The following is a 16,493-nucleotide window of genomic DNA, read 5'->3' as shown; positions in this document are numbered from 1 at the left end:
GCAGGTTGTTTTGGTAGAAATTAGGATTTGGACTGCAAAGGGTATAAAGGTATACCATTTGAAATACAGTCATTTTCTATTTTCATGCGTGTCTAGAGCTGTTAAGCAGAATAACTATAAGAAGCTATGGGATGCTCATAGCTTCAATGAGTTTCTTCCATACTTTTATCCTTCTCCCTTCAGTTTAACTATGGTAAAGGCGTGATAGTAACTTTTTTCTAACCCTGTATTATTACTCTTCTTGGGTGGCTCTGTGCTGATAGCTAAAGGAGAGTTTTCAATAGTACAGTCATTGCGGAGTATCACATTTGCAATTTCATTGTACGCACAGTATTTAAATTTTATAATAGAATTGAAATGTATCTTTAAACACTATTAAGATTTGAGCATCTGATAGAATATATGCTTGTTGGTAATACATCTGAACTCTCCTGTGTTTATTACCACTGGCATTTATCCTATCATATAGCTGTATGTGATTTCTTTTAAAGGCTAATACCTGATTCATTTTATATTATGGCTATTTTAGATCACATGGTGATATAAAGAATGCTTGAAGGGGATGTAAATGATAGTTCTCTCCATTTAAAGCCCTTTTTACACTCCCAGTGAGGTAGAAAGGGGGGCGTAATGTGTAAATGAGAATCAGGGCCAAAAAACTCTGCATTCCCTGTTCTGTCCCCTCGCCTCATCAATTTTTTGTCTATAAAATTCATGACGGTGTTTGAACTCAGATCTCTCAAGGTAGAACCGTAAGTTTCCTCATTGAGGGTTTTTTTTTTCAGTAGAAGATGCTAAATGAAATGACTGCTTTAATTGTATACTGCTTGCAATGTTCACTCTCTCTGGATAAGTAGAGTTGAGTCTCCAGGGTTTTAACTCAGCACCTTTCGATAGCACTATATTCAGTTACATTGCAAAGCATGTTCAGAGGGTAGAGTTTCTATAGAACTGTGAATCACAAGTCCCAAGGTAAACAGTGTGTATTTTTATCATTATATTTTTATCCTTGAAATAGTGTCTTGGTATTGAAGACGAAGAGAGGATTTATTAGGGAGAAAATAAAGAATAACTCTCAGTGTCACTTAAAAATAGAAAAATGTTTTATTTCTCTCTTTTGGTTTTGGTTGAATTTGCCTCTAGCAACAAGTTTCCAACTGTCCTTTTATCTGGTAGATGCACTATTGGAAAGAAAAGTAATGCTCGGATTTTATTATAAGACATGACTTAGCAGCAGGTTGATCAAACTACCACAATTCAAAATTAGAAGCAGTTGAACCTTAGGGTACACTATATATTTTCAGTAAATGCTACTGATTTAAATATCTAAATATGTGCAGCTCTGTGACAAGCCTCTCACTGCTCTGTTATAGTATGTTATTAATCACCCCCTTCTGTGGACTGAATACTAATTCAACTACATTAGGTGAACAAGTACAATAGCAACATTCAACTTAATAGGGCCTTAGAGTTATCATATCTTCCAATTCATCAGACATCACCAGTGCAGAAGGATGGCAATTCAACTCTAATTATTATTTAAAGAGGCAATATTTGAAGAACTTTCATTTGGGAAGACGTCTTATAAATGCTAATGCACTACTTAAGGAAATGGCGAAACATGGCAAATTACGACTGTTGACCTATCATCGTTCATTACCGCTAAGGGATAAAGATTTTATCATTCACAGGTAGATGAATTCTCTTAAAATAATTTGATAGGGTTTCAGGACATTGAAGAGCTAAAGGTGACAGTCGTATTTTTTTCAATTGCATTTGAATGAGGAGTAGTTCAATATGGTGGACTGTTACTAAAAAGAGATTGTGGTTTATGTCTTTATACAATTACAATTAATTAACCTTGACAAATGTCTTCTTTTGTTTTGTGTTTTCCTGGAAAGCATGAATGCACTGTCAGAAAGTAAGCCTGTCTAAGCGGCAACTGAACACGAAGATGTCTCCTATTATTTGAATGTACATGTAAAATGTTATGTTCAAGAGAGGCGCTTAACAAAGCCATAATTTACAATTAAGGAGAACAAAGTGGTTTTTGACTTTATAGTGTTCATCTAGGGTTAAGTATTGAACAACGCAATTTAAGATGAAGTTTGTGCCAATTCTCTAGTGCTCAAGAGGTAGAAATGGGGTGCAGATATTTAATTGCTAGAGATGAAATCTTGGCTTTATTGAAGTCAGAGTGTATTTTGCTACTGGCTTCAGTGGACTCACAGAACTGGCAATTCTCAGTGAAGGACTGGCCTAGAATAGCGGTATATTTTCCCATATGTTGTCTATCTGCTTATATAGACCATTTTATGTGCCTCCATCTACTGTCTATATAATGGACTGTGGAACTAATTGATGTAATCCTAGTGCGAGTCTCAGTACAAAGTAGTGACTAGATAAACATCAGAACATGGTTGGGAAATACTGGTGAATCCTTGCAAGAAAGAACACATGACCTGTGAGCCTGGTTCCAGGGCGGTGAGCATGGTACTATTTATTTCCCAAAGAAAAGCCGTACCTTTTCATGCTATGTATTTCAAACATCACAGAGTACTGTTTCTTGGCAACAAAAGCTCAGTGTCTGGTGCGTCTGTGAAGAGCCTACTGAATAGCAGTGATAGGCTACCAGGTGCTCATGGACCATGGGGCTTCATTAACAGCTATCTCACAAAGAAAGCAAGTGTCACCATGTGGTATTTTTGACAACAATGTAGTGTTTCCATTATTTCTGTGAGGAAAACAGAGGAACATGGATCCAAGCTGGCAATATATTGATTTCTACTAGGATTCCCCTCCCCTTTGTTCATAGGGTAAATAAAACTGACTCTTACACACACACAAAACATGGGGGAGGAGGAGAGACAGGAGGTTCCCCCCCCACACACACACACCTTGCCCAGGAGCCCAGCAAGTCTGTCGATCACCATTAATATGTGGTATAGGACCTCAAAGAGTACTGTAGCTTTTTTGAAGACTTCCATTCTTTCATTTTTAAAAGAAGATGTGCATGTGCCCAGGGAGGTTGTGTAATTTCCATCTGTGGAGATATTTAAGAGTAGGTTAGACAAATGTCTTTCAGGGATGGTCTAGACAGTACTTGGTCCTGCCATGAGGGCAGGGGACTGGACTCGATGACCTCTTGAGGTCCCTTCCAGTCCTAGTATTCTATGATTCTATGTAAACTGTTATAACAGATTTGAGTCACAATGATATTTGAGAACTTTAGAGATATTAATGAAAATGTTATTGTCTCATGCCTCCATTTGGCGTGTTCTCTCATTTGCCCTGTTGTACTTGGGCAAATTCTCTCAGGGTACATCTAGACTACAAGCCCCATTCGAAAGAGGCTTTTTCAAAAGAGATCTTTCAAAAAAGAGATCTAGACATCCATGCAACTTTCGAAAAAGTGATCCGCTTTTTCAAAAGAGAGCACCCAGCCAATCTGGATTCTCTCTTTCGAAAAAGCCCTGTTTGTGTTCAAGAACACATTTTTTTAGAAAGAGTTCTTTTGAAAAAAGGTGTTCTCTCTCGTAAAATGAATTTTATCGCTGTCAAAAAAACTGCCACATTCTTTCAATTTAATTTCAAAAGGACATGATGACAGTCTAAATTCAGGCGAAGTTTTTTCAAAAAGAGGCCATTCTTTTTGAGAAAACCCTGTAGTTAGACTTACTCTCAGAGGATGAAGAGCAGTGTCTTGCCAGCAGTTGCAATTTACCCCACTCCTCTTTCTAAGCAAGCACATTTATTCTTAAGGCAAAAAGCTTTACAGAACAAAATGTATAAGAATATAAAAGTTGCTATACAGATGACAAAAACTTACCAGAGATCACCCATCAGTTGTATGGATCTCAGTACTCCACGTCCCTTCCACATGGAGTGGAGTTGCTCTTGGACATATGGCTCTGTACATTTCCTGAACCACAAAGAAGGCCCTATGTCAGTTCAAGCTCAGCTTTTTATACCAAAAGCCTTTCTGGGTCTGAATCTCTGGAAAACCTAGAACCCTGCGAGTGATTCCTCTTCAGAGATTTTTTATAATCCCTGCTGTTTGTAGTTCCTGGAGGAGCTGCAACAAGCTTCCCTCAGGGAATAGAACACTTTCAAGGATAAGCCATTCACAAATTTAATACAATGGTCCCAATAAATACTTCATGGGGTTGCAACATCTTTCACAGCCTACATGACCACTAGATCATGCTGTCTCATTCATATAAGAACCTAATCTAAAATTTACTGAAATCAATGGAAAGAAGTCCAAAGATTCTTGATTCTTGAACAGGGCCTTCCTGCCATGAGACAGGATGGTCCAGTAGTCATACAGACTCCCATAATAGGCTTCCATTGACTTCAGTTGTCTTTGGATTAGATCCTAAGTGTATAGAGATATTTATTAAAGAAGGAACAGGAAGTGTTTTGTCTTAACCTCAAATGTCTTTTTTTCCACTGTCATAACCTTTAAAAATCTAAAACAAGTTTTTTTCATACGAATTGTTTAATTTTTGTCCTGCTGAAATGGAAACGAAAAATGCATGTCGTGATTAATCAGTTATTTACTGTTTTACTGCCTGATTTGATAGAAATATTTGAATAGACATAAACCTTAATACACATTAGCTTGCAGAACAAACACATAAACCTTATGTAGATATCCTGTGCATTGTAAATGCCAGTCAATCATAATTTAAGATCATATTTGACTAATTAGCTAATAATGTGTGAGAGTAGTTATTACTGATAGATAATGAATTGGATTAGTAATTAAGTAGCCCCAGTGAACTGAGAGCACTAAACAAACAGGAGAGCCAGTTACCAAGGAGTAATGAACGTTGCACTAGATATTATAGTTATTGTAGCAGTAATTATCACACACTGATACATTTATTATTTCAAGAATCACATTCACAAAAGGCATTCTCTACATGGATAATTCACTGAATTTAGGCAGACAATCAGGCAATGTGTGTTGTCTGTGAAAATACTGTACTTGCTGCTCATTAAACCGGAGTTACAGTAGACCATTCCAGAATAGCCAATAGCTATTGACTATGGCACTAACATTGAATGTGGGACATTCAAGTGACTCTGCTTAAGTCAGAGGAGCAATTTTAACCTAAGTGTCCTACAGTCCAGGTAAGTAACCTAACCAGTAGGGCTATGTCTAGACTGCAGGCTTCTTTCGAAAGAGGCTCTTTCGAAAGCATCTTTCGAAAGAGCCTCTTTCGAAAGATCGTGTCTAGACTGCAGGCGGATCTTTCGAAAGAGCAATCCGCTTTTTTGAAAGAGAGCACCCAGCGAGTCTGGATGCTCTCTTTCGAGGAAGCCCTATTTACATTGAAGAGCGCCTTCTTTCGAAAGAGGAACTTTCGAAAGAAGGCGTTCTTCCTCGTGAAACGAGGTTTACCGCCATCGAAAGAAAAGCCGCGTTCTTTCGAAATAATTTCGAAAGAACGCGGCTTGAGTCTGGACGCAGGGGAAGTTTTTTCGGGAAAAGGCTACTTTTCCTGAAAAAACCCCTGAGTCTGGACACAGCCTCGGTTATATAATCAATTACTTTCTTTCTTTCTTTCTCCTATTGGGCCAGAAAGTAGGCCTGCCAAATTAAACACAGTAGTTAACTGGCTCTTCCCTATAACTGGTGAGTGCTCTAACCACCAATTTCTTATCTATTCTGGGGGTCTCTTTCTTTTTCTCTGACCAAGAATTTCATCATGGACCCAAGCAAAATCTTCCCAGTTTTGTTAAAACCAGTGCATTTCTGCAAAATGTTTTAATTTTCACAAGACTTCATTTTCCAAATAAATAAGGGACCTCGAGAGGTCATTGAGTCCAGTCCCCTGCCCTCATGCCAGGACCAAATACTGTCTAGACCATCCCTGATAGACATTTATCTAAGCTACTCTGAAATCTCTCCAGAGATGGGATTCCACAACCTCCCTGGGCAATTTATTCCAGTGTTTGACCACCCTGACAGTTAGGAACTTTTTCCTAATGTCCAACCTAAACCTTCCTTGCTGTAGTTTAAGCCCATTTCTTCTTGTTCTATCCTCAGAGGCCAAGATGAACAAGTTTTCTCCCTCCTCCTTATGACACCCTTTTAGATACCTGAAAACGGCTATCATGTCCCCCCCCCCCTCAATCTTCTCTTTTCCAAACTAAACAAGCCAAATTCTTTCAGTCTTCCTTCACAGGTCATGTTCTCTAGACCTTTAATCATTCTTGTTGCTCTTCTCTGGACCCTCTCCAATTTTTCCACATCTTTCTTGAAATGCGGTGCCCAGAACTGGACACAGTACTCCAATTGAGGCCTAATCAGCGCAGAGTAGAGCGGAAGAATGACTTATCATTTCTTGCTCACAACACACCTGTTAATACATCCCAGAATCATGTTTGCTTTCTTTGCAACAGCATCACACTGCTGCCTCATATTTAACTTGTGGTCCACTATAACCCCTAGATCCCTTTCTGCCGTACTCCTTCCCAGACCGTCGCTTCCCATTCTGTATGTGTGAAACTGATTGTTCCTTCCTAAGTGGAGCACTTTGCGTTTGTAGATTAAAGATCCTGATCATGCCAGAGTTTTCCCCCTTTGGTGCAACGATTTCACCAGCTGTTTGTCGTCTTACCTGTTCATTTCCTTGAACAAGGAACAATAGTCTCAAGTTGCAGTGGGGGAGGTCTAGGTTGAATATTAGGGAAAAAATCTATTTTACTAGGAGGTGGTGAAGCACTGGAAGGTTTTAAAATCCTGGCTTGACAAAGCCCTGTCTAGGATGATTTAATTGGGGTTGGTCCTGCTTTGGGCAGGAGGTTGAATTCAATGACCTCCTGAGGTCTCTCCCAAACCTATGATGCTATGATTGATTTTCAGAGCTTTCCTTAATGGGATTTGCACTTAAGCAACTTTGATTCTTTTTTTTTAAAGTTTTTTGTGTGTTGTTGTATGTCAAATATATAAATTCATATCAAACATCATAGAAATTCAATCTAATTTGGGGGTGAGGACATGACACAAGAGCCTAGGGCTTAGGGAATGAAGAAAGCTACAGTCGCTTTATTCTGTTAACTCAACAAGAGGAAATAGATAGGGAAACTGAAATTGGGGCAGATGATCCCTACACTTAATGGAATCCTTAATGTTGAGACATGAACAGAAAGTTACTTTGCATCTCCACTAGGAGACATCAGCTCCAAAATCACACACCCCTAGAGCATCACATTGGTACACACTTCTACTTGCGATTCAAAGAAGAGAGCGCTGCTTGCTGAGTAACCAGTATTTCTTCTCATGGTGGCCTTTCTTTTCCCCTTTGAATGTCTCCGTTGAGGGGCAACTCCCACGTAAATGCTATTTTTCTTTGGAATTTTGAAGAAATTGGTGCCTATGCCATCAGGATGCTTTCATGGCGCTATAGTTGAAAGGTCTAGACTAAGGGTGGGCAAATACCAGCCCACAGGTCAGATCCGGTCTGCCACCTGGCAGGCCCCCAAACCGCCGTATTTTCCTGTGCCTCTGCAGGGTATGGGGAATTGCAGCTCATGTTGGCCTTGGATCGCTGTTCAGCCAATGGGGGGGCTGAAGTCCCATATCTATGAAGGCACAGATAAATATAGTGATAGCAGCCTATCGCTGCCATTTTATTGCCCAGCCCTGTTCTAGACATACCTCCTGCCTGACAGTCTGAAGCCTGTACTAGTGATAGTGAATAAGAACCCAAAGTGTTTCCTTCTTTCCAACAGCATCATTTCCGACTCATTTAAATTTCTCTTTACTTGACTAATTTTGAACCAGATGCTGCCTCCATTCAGTATTTACAAACTTGCATTAGAGATAAGCAGCTACCTTTCCTTTTTTTGATTGCATTTTCAATTGGCTATCTTGCTTTGAGCTGCATCATGCTGATGGTGAATAATTTTGATAAAAATCCTGAATGAGATGCAGCCTTGGAAAGGGTTCAGAAAAGGGCAACTAAAATGATTAGGGGTTTGGAACGGGTCCCATATGAGGAGAGGTTAAAGCAACTGGGACTTTTCAGTTTAGAAAAGAGGAGACTGAGGGGGGATATGATAGAGGTCTATAAAATCATGAGTGGTGTAGAGAGGGCCGATAAAGAAAAGTTATTTATTAGTTCCCTAAATAGAAGTACTAGAGGACACCAAATGAAATTAATGGGTAGCAGGTTTAAAACTAATAAAAGAAAGTTCTTCTTCACACAGCATGTAGTCAACCTGTGGAACTCCTTGCCAGAGGAGGCTGTGAAGGCTAGGACTATAGTAGAGTTTAAAGAGAAGCTAGATAATTTCATGGAGGTTAGGTCCATAAAAGGCTATTAGCCAGGGGATAAAATGGTGTCCTTGGCCTCTGTCTGTCAGAGGCTGGAGAGGGATGGCAGGAGACAAATCACTTGATCATTGTCTTCGGTCCACCCTGTCTGGGGCACCTGGTGCTGGCCACTGTCGGTAGACAGGATACTGGGCTAGATGGACCTTTGGTCTGACCCAGTACGGACGTTCTTAAGTTCTTATGTTCTAGCAAGGTCTATATGGATTTTAGAGGAGTTTAGTGTTGTCTGCTTAAATGAAGCATACAAGATCTCTTACAAGGGAAAAGGCAGTATGCAGCATTTATTGAGAATACAATAGCTGCATATGCTTTTCAATCACTCACACACAAACACCATACACACACACAGTCTCGCCAGATGATGTTATAGTTACCAGTCCAGATTCTGTATCAGTCTAGTGGCCAGCTACACTGAATGCAGAGAGAGAGCAGGGCCTTTGTTGGTCATTCGATACAATGCTCTTCTGGAGTTGGTGGCAAGACGAACCCAAAGTTCCACAGCAAAGCACCCTGCTTTTATAATTCTTTTCTCTGTTGAAATCAATGGATTCCTCTCTGTCAGCCTGTGACCAGTTACTGTTATCCTTTGATGTTGACATTCATTCCCAAAACATCTTGAAAAGCTCATCCTGTCCTGGATTTAATCAGTTGTTTCCAGGGATGACCGCCCTTCACCTTTAGAGCCGTCAATTCTGCCAATCTGATCAATTCTTGACCGTGGGTATGCACTGATGGTTTTTCTGACGCTGATATGTTTCTTTGCAGTCTGTCTTTTATAGTTTGTCTTTACCCCACATTCTCCCCCTTCTCTCTTGACCATCTGGCTCTAATGATGACCTTCTCTAGGTTTTTTTTACGTTACTTCTGTCTCTTAAAAATTGCATGTGACTCATTGTGGTAGGTTCTGTCTATAACCAGATATTTGAGTTGTTTGGAGTTCTCAACATTACTGAAATTGAAATGATAATAATGAAGTAATGAAACCCCACAATGGCAATTAATTTAGGCAGTAGCCATTTGAGATAGGTATGTCTGTTTTATGAAGATTCTGACAATGTAAGTGCTGGATGGTAGGAGAAAGTTATTTTAAAAGGTCAGTTTGCAAAACTGGCTTTGATTCATTAGAGAGACAGTTGCATTTTCAGAAATTTTCCCCATTTATCCCTGCAGGCATACACTATGTCCCTGCACCAAATGGATGGTAACAGTACTGTTGTTCTGACAATTACACGAGCATTTGCAAACATCCTGATCTCGCAAACTTTAAAATGGATTAAAATGATTTCTTGACATATTTGTCAATGTCGGTTCCTAAGCAACCCATGGTGGTATGACTGCACTCATATCAAATTTGTGTCTACGTTGTTTTCCAACAACCTAAATGAGTATTCTATTTAATCTAGGTGTATTCCATACTGATTTTTATGACTTCCTGCAGTTTCCATACTCATCAAAAAAGATTTTCATGGTTGGGTTACATTCTTTTCCATTATTTTCTTTGACTAATGGCTATTCAGGAAGCACATTCTGTATGAAAAAGTGTTCAATTATTCTTTTGTCTGGACAGTTTTTAATATAGGAATGCAAATGAAGGGTGAACATCAGAAGCTTTTGAGTCTGTTTTCCATACAGATCAACCCCCAAACATTCAGGTATGGAGCTTGTTTCACCCTCATCGGCTCAGGGAGGCATACAATAAAATGTCCCTGCACACCAGTCTATAAACTACCTGGGATTCATCTCAGTGAAGGACAGACTTTGTGTTGAGTGTCGGTTGCTGAATGCTAGGTGCAGCAATCTCTGAAAACAGTTCTCTTATTAAAGGCACACTCTAATTTTATGACCTTGCAGTCCTGCCTTACCTAAAGCATAGAGTTCTTGGGTCCATAAAACTGGACAAAAAACCTCTTACAAACAAACTTTCCTACAAAATATTTTTTTTCTGCAGTCAGGTCAGACTTTCTGTTAGTTACTTGAAGTATTTTAGCTCTTCTATGATCTGGAAATCAAAATAGCTCAGCTGCACAGCCTTGAGGGAGCGGGGGTGAATCCAGAAAATGTTTGGGCAAATTTTTTTGAATGAAACTTTTTTGGGGTCCAAAAACTGCAGAGTTGTGTTGACTGAAACATTTTGTGAATTCATGTCAAATTCAATGAATTGTTTCAGTCAAAAAAAAATCCAAAAACCCTAATGAAGTGAAATAATTTTATTTTGATTTTTCAATTTGAGTTGACTTCTCTGTTTTCAATTTTATTTCATTATGGTTTTTCTAAAAGTAAAAGAACTTGAAAACAAAAATGAAACATGTTGTTTCTAATCAAATGAGTTGTTTCCATCAATCTTGTCCATAAAATATCCAAAACTTCTCTTTCTAGTTCACTGCAAGACTGGTTTTTTTAAAATTCATTTTACATTAATCCAAAACAAGTTTTCTTTTATTTTACTTTTCAGTTTGGTGACTGAACCAAAACATTAGTTACTAAACGATTTACCTGGCAATGCTCAGGTCATTAGGTCAATTTATTTATTTATTTAAAATAAAAATGAAAACATACATGCTTCATTGAAATCATTGTTCCAGGGTAGAGCTGGGATAGGCATTCCATTTGCAGGCTGACCCAGGAGAGAGAATTACCCCAGCCTTCTCTCACCACAGCAATTTGGGACCAGGTGAGAAGCTTCTCTCTATGGCTGCTGCAACTCCAGCAGGCACAGCCGGGAGAGGGGTGCATGTCCCGTGGCTGTGGCAGGTCCAGGTTCATCTGACTCCTGCACTCCCCAGCCAGAGTGGGGAAGGCAGCAAATTATGCACTTTTCCATTGTTCCTGATGAAAGAGAACAGGGAGCAATGGAAACAATGTTCCTGGAGGAATGGCCAGCGTGGTGTGTATGTGTGTGCGTGTGCACACACTTCAGCTCTCCCCTGCCCTTGCTAATGGGTGCCTTGGGAGGGGAGAGGCTTGGGGTTGGGGCAATCCCAGCCAAAATTGGGGCATGTCCCCAGCCAGCCTCATTCACCTGCCTGGTGATTCTGTCTTTGGGAGAAGGTCCTTAACTCAAATCATTTTTGTTTTTCTTCATTGAAATGGGGATGAGGGGTTCAATATGTAGGCTGCCCCAGGGATAGAGGACAACCCCAGCTCTCTCACCACAGCAGCGTGGAGCAGGTGAGAAGCACCGCTCCATGGTTGCTGCACCTGCCAAGGCAGGAGGACACATCCCTCAGCTTCAGGACAGACAGACACAGAAACTGACAAACTCCCTCAAATATACAGTAGATAGCTGTCCCTTCCTCCACTCCTCCCTCCTGCTGCCCCAATGGGGTTATAGCTCTCCGGATCCCCATCTCTGGCCCTTGCTGCCTCCCTGTGATCATATACAATATAATTGTCCATGCTAACAGAGCCCTCCTTTTTGTTTTCTGAGATAGAATTGCATTCCAAGCACATCTCATTGTCCTGGCACAACCAAACCCTGACCTTGCTTTAAGTTCTGTTCAGAGCAAGCTGTACATCAAATTTGGCGTTCCTAGCTCTTACTGTTTAGGAGGATTTCTTGAACAGACAGACAGACAAATGCATTGACGCACTCATAGATAGACAAACTCTTTCAAATATATAGTAGATTTTCACTGGTCTAGTCCTTACTTTATCTCTTGTGTGTTTATCTCCTTTCTTTGGTGGTCTTAAATATTTTGTTCATGTTGTGTTTTGTTCCTGCTGGTAAATGAGGCTACATCTAGACTACATCCCTCTGTTGGCAGAGGGATGTAAATGCAGCACTTCAAAAGTGCAAATGAATCCAGGATTTAACTATCCCACACTTCATTTGCATAATCACATAATGGCGCTCTTTTGAAAAAGTGCTATTTCGAAATTCAAACCACAGTCTAGACACGGATCTTTCAAAAATAGGGTGCTCGAGGTTTATAGGATCTTTCAAAAAAGACTGCCGTTTCAATTTCAAAATAGCGCTTTTTCAAAAGAGCGTCATTACGTAATTATGCAAATGAAGCATGGGATATTTAAATCCCGGCTTCATTTGCACTTTCAAAGTGCCTAATTTACATTCCTCTGTCGAAAGAGGGATGTAATCCAGTCACACCCTCTGTTATGTGAGTTGCAAACTAGTCAAAACTATGCAGGAATTCATTTGTGGGGAGGAAAGTTGTCTGAACTCAAAGCTCCCCTACAGAAGGTACAAGTCAAAGGATCACCAGAAAATAGGAAATGGGACTAGAAGGAATGAAATGTTTGTTCCTAATTTGTTGTTTTTATTTTTTTCCTCTGATGAGTTGTTTGAAAACTATCAATAGACTGGTAATGGCCAACTCCTCAGCCTAATTGTGTTTTAGCAGCAGCAATGTTGCTGGGGCACAGATTACACTTTGCTGTACCCATCTGTACTATCATAGTGGCAGCATGTAATGCAATGGCTCAGGTCATCTTTAATCTTTGTTACTATATTATAAGCTGCTAAGATTACTATGTAGTGCAATGGGGTGGAAAGCGTTTTCTCTCTGTACTTGGCTCCAGCCTTGTTCTTACACTCCGATCTGTGAATAAGACGCTTGACAGTTCCACTACTCAAGAGAGTTGGTTTCAGTCTGTTGACAGCAGAGGAGCTATTTTGGTTTGTGCCAGCTAAGAATCTGGTCTTGAATTCCGGGAACCACATGCAATTAGTTACGTTTACTGGTGATTTTTCAACAATCCGTTCATGCAGTGTAGGACAGTGTGGTTTCCCTGTGACTCATGCCAGCTGTCCCCCTCGAGGAAAGAGCCACTTGAACTGCTGACTTCACTGAGTGTTGAAGGAATTTATCATTATAAGGTTTAGGCCCTATTTGAGGAGAAAACGGAGGAGGGAATGTGATAGCAGAGTTCTGGTCTGCATGGTGTCCACCTCTTCTACCTTGCAGTGTGAGGTCACTGACAAAATCAGTGAAGTTAACAAGAACTCTGTTCCCCTGTTCCTTCATTAAGGGCTTACTCTTTCCTATAACTGACCACCCGTGTCTTTTTAAATTACAGTCATCTTCATTTTCCTTTTAAAAGGAAAACATAAGTTGCTTTTAGTGGCTCTAAAATTAAGTAAATATGAATTATTCTTGTACCAAGAAACATCGTCACAGAGAAACATAATGTGAATAGCATTGTAATGGCTGAGTTACTAATGCCAAGATAATGCTTATACCTGTACTAGTCTTGTAAGAGTTCCAGACTATGATCTATTGTTTAAATGGCATGCATTTCAAACATTGCTTAAAACTTCTATTCACATGATTGACACTAATGACTCTGAAGGAGACACGGCATTCTATCAAGTATGTAATTTGTGTTTTTAAAGAAATTGCCTGAATACCTCTTTACGCAGCAGACCGTAACAGCTGGGAAGGCGTTGTAACAGGATAGCCGATAAATAAGATGGTTCACATTTTTAAGTGTCTAAAATACATGCTAATATTAGCCAGCACAATAACTGCAAGGAAGTGGTTATTGATATGCATATTACACATTTTGTATGTAGCAGAGCTGTAGCATTTGGATCCCAAGGTGCAGTGAGATTTTTAATCAACAGAATGGCTAGAGTTTTGGCATGGACTAGTTCCTAAGAAACATGACACCATGACATCTCGCTTTGCGTCTTTTCTATTATAGTTACCGAAGAGATGTGTTTTAATCTGTTAAAATAGGAGCAATGGGAACTACATCTTACCATGTTGTAGGTATGATCCTAATGCACATGGAGTCAAAGGGAGCTTTGCCTATGTTGAGAGTGCAAGAGAGGATGCTGTCTTGGTGCTAGTCAAGGTCTGATATAAAAAAAGTAGAAAAAGCCTATCCACATCAGTAAGGATATGTAAAAATAAGTCAAGCATTCTGTATGGTGCTTAACAAAGACTACTTTACGTACCACAGTTCTCAAGCTTAAGTACCTATGCTGTCTCAAATCACACTGCTAGCATATTTCTTTATTATGTGGGCACAATAGGAAGATAAGATCCAGGGGGCAACTCAGCCTTTAATTCTGTGCTTCCTTGCCGTCAGGGATCTAAATTCAGACTGTAGGAGGTTGTAGTCTCCCTCAAAGCCTGCCTTAACCTTAATGGGAATTACATGTGAATTTCTTCAGTAGATGAATACACCTCTTAGTCAGCTTGTGTGAGGGGTGAGGGTTTGTCAGCATGAGGTAAATTGCAGACAAAGGAGATACTACTGTAACTACATAAGGTCAAGATTTAGTTCTTTTAACAGAGTTCTGTTCCCCCTTCTTGTTAACCGTTCTCCATTATTTCGTTAATGAGAGAACTTAAAGAATTCTGCTCTATCTTTGCCAGCATTTTGTATTAAAAAAATGCCAGTAGTCCTTGCTTTAAGGCTGGTTTCTGCAAAGCTTCTGAAGAGGTATAGAGATTGATTTTAAAATGGTGCAGCATCAAGATTCTGATATTAGTTTTTGTTTTTTTCAGTCACTGAATAATAGTCTTTTAATGTATTGTTAGTGTATTAATCCTCCTGAATAGAAGAAACCTTTCCTTCTGTATAGGCAATGATAACACTTCCATTGAATGCTTTGTCCATGCTTTTGCCAGTTTCATGGATCTTTGTTGAGTGAACCAATATGTCCTTTGCAGAGGAGTATTCTGGACACAGGAGTTATTGATCATTGGAATGGTGTTTATCTTTATAACAACAGAATGGCAAAAAGAAGAAATATAGAAAATACACTGAAAATAAGTTTCCCCCTGCAATCTCATTTGCTGAAAGAAGATGCATATTAATTAAAAATTCAGACACTTCATTTGGGTTGTGAGGCTCTTTGCAAAAGACAAATTATTTTCCACATCTACTATGTGTGAGAACTGACAGATGAGATTAATATGCTTCTTAAATTGCCATTACTAAGGGTCAATTAATAAGTGAACTAACCTTGTGAAAGTCATTCTGAAAGACTAGTTATGGGTCTATAATGGTCCCTGTCAAATTACGTAAAATTGAGAAAATGAGAAAGCTGTCAAATGAATGGCAAGCTAAGATACCTATTAATTACCTTCTCCATAAGGTAAATGAGTTTGTGTAGTTGTTGGTTAAAGAAACAGGAAATGCATGCTAGGAATGCTACTGATAAAATAACATGCAGATGTTCAGAGAGACTTGTCGATAAGCTTGCTTGAAAAAATAAATATATGAATCTACACTGGTGAGGAAGAGTGACATTATTTGCAGACCAGGCGAGTATTTACCAGGATCAGATGAAAATTAGAGAGGAATTTTGAGAGATCCATAGAGGTAATATATTCATCACCTAGGTTAATTGTGTCCCCAGATTTTTCAGACTGTAGCTATTATTATTTTAGCTGAGTTCTTGATCTTGACCAGTTTGTCCCAAATTATGCTCTCAACTCTAAGGGGGAAAAATACCAATTTATACTGGGAGGCATATCAGGGTCAAACATCTGACACTGGGTTTCTTTGATATAGACTGAATCTTAAGTCTCCTTCTCTCCATATGACTTTATTCCCTTTGTAAAGCACTTTGAGATTCATTGATGAAACATGCTTCATGAAAACTAGGTGGGGGGGTCTTATTAATTATCCAAAAATCCTGCTTCTTCTAACAGCCCACATAGCTACAGTGGATAGGTGGTACACAATTAACAATATGGCGTGAGCATAATCACTTTGCATTCCCCCAAAAGAAAGAGAAAACAATCTGGTTTTAGGCTCTATTATCTTTGACAGTGTCCCTTTTAAAGAACTGACACCTATAATATAAAGGAGAGGAACTAACAAGAGGATAAGAAGCTGTAAGGTGAAACAAAATCCAAAAGGGATGTGTGATGTAGGATATATGGCACAATATAATAATGGACTTAGGTGGTTTAGCAGATGTCTTTCTTCACCTATTGATTTCAGTGGCAATTTAGTTTGGCAGTTGGCATGTTAGAATAATTTCCAGCAGCACAATAATCTAATCGGCATTTTTTCAGGTTGCAACTGGGTCATACAAGCTGTCAGCAATTGCCAGTAACTATAGGTAGGCTGGTGTGCAGTATATGGCAATCCAAGCCCATTTTTGGCTTGTTTTATAGCGGACTCTGGAATTATCTAGCTAAATAATCCATCATTTGATAAGCAT

At 39.4% G+C, this 16,493-nt stretch overlaps 1 protein-coding gene across 1 annotated transcript in view; it reads left to right on the top strand.

Moving 5' to 3' along the window:
* CDH13 (cadherin 13) overlaps positions 1-16,493 on the top strand; it is a 963,918-nt gene that overhangs the window by 511,124 nt on the left and 436,301 nt on the right. The gene's annotated exons all lie outside the window — the stretch shown is intronic.

This window comes from Pelodiscus sinensis, chromosome 12 (assembly GCF_049634645.1).
Source record: "Pelodiscus sinensis isolate JC-2024 chromosome 12, ASM4963464v1, whole genome shotgun sequence".
NCBI lineage: Eukaryota > Metazoa > Chordata > Testudines > Trionychidae > Pelodiscus > Pelodiscus sinensis.
The sequence above is the reverse complement of the archived record's forward strand: the minus strand, read 5'-3'. Positions and strand labels throughout refer to the sequence as shown.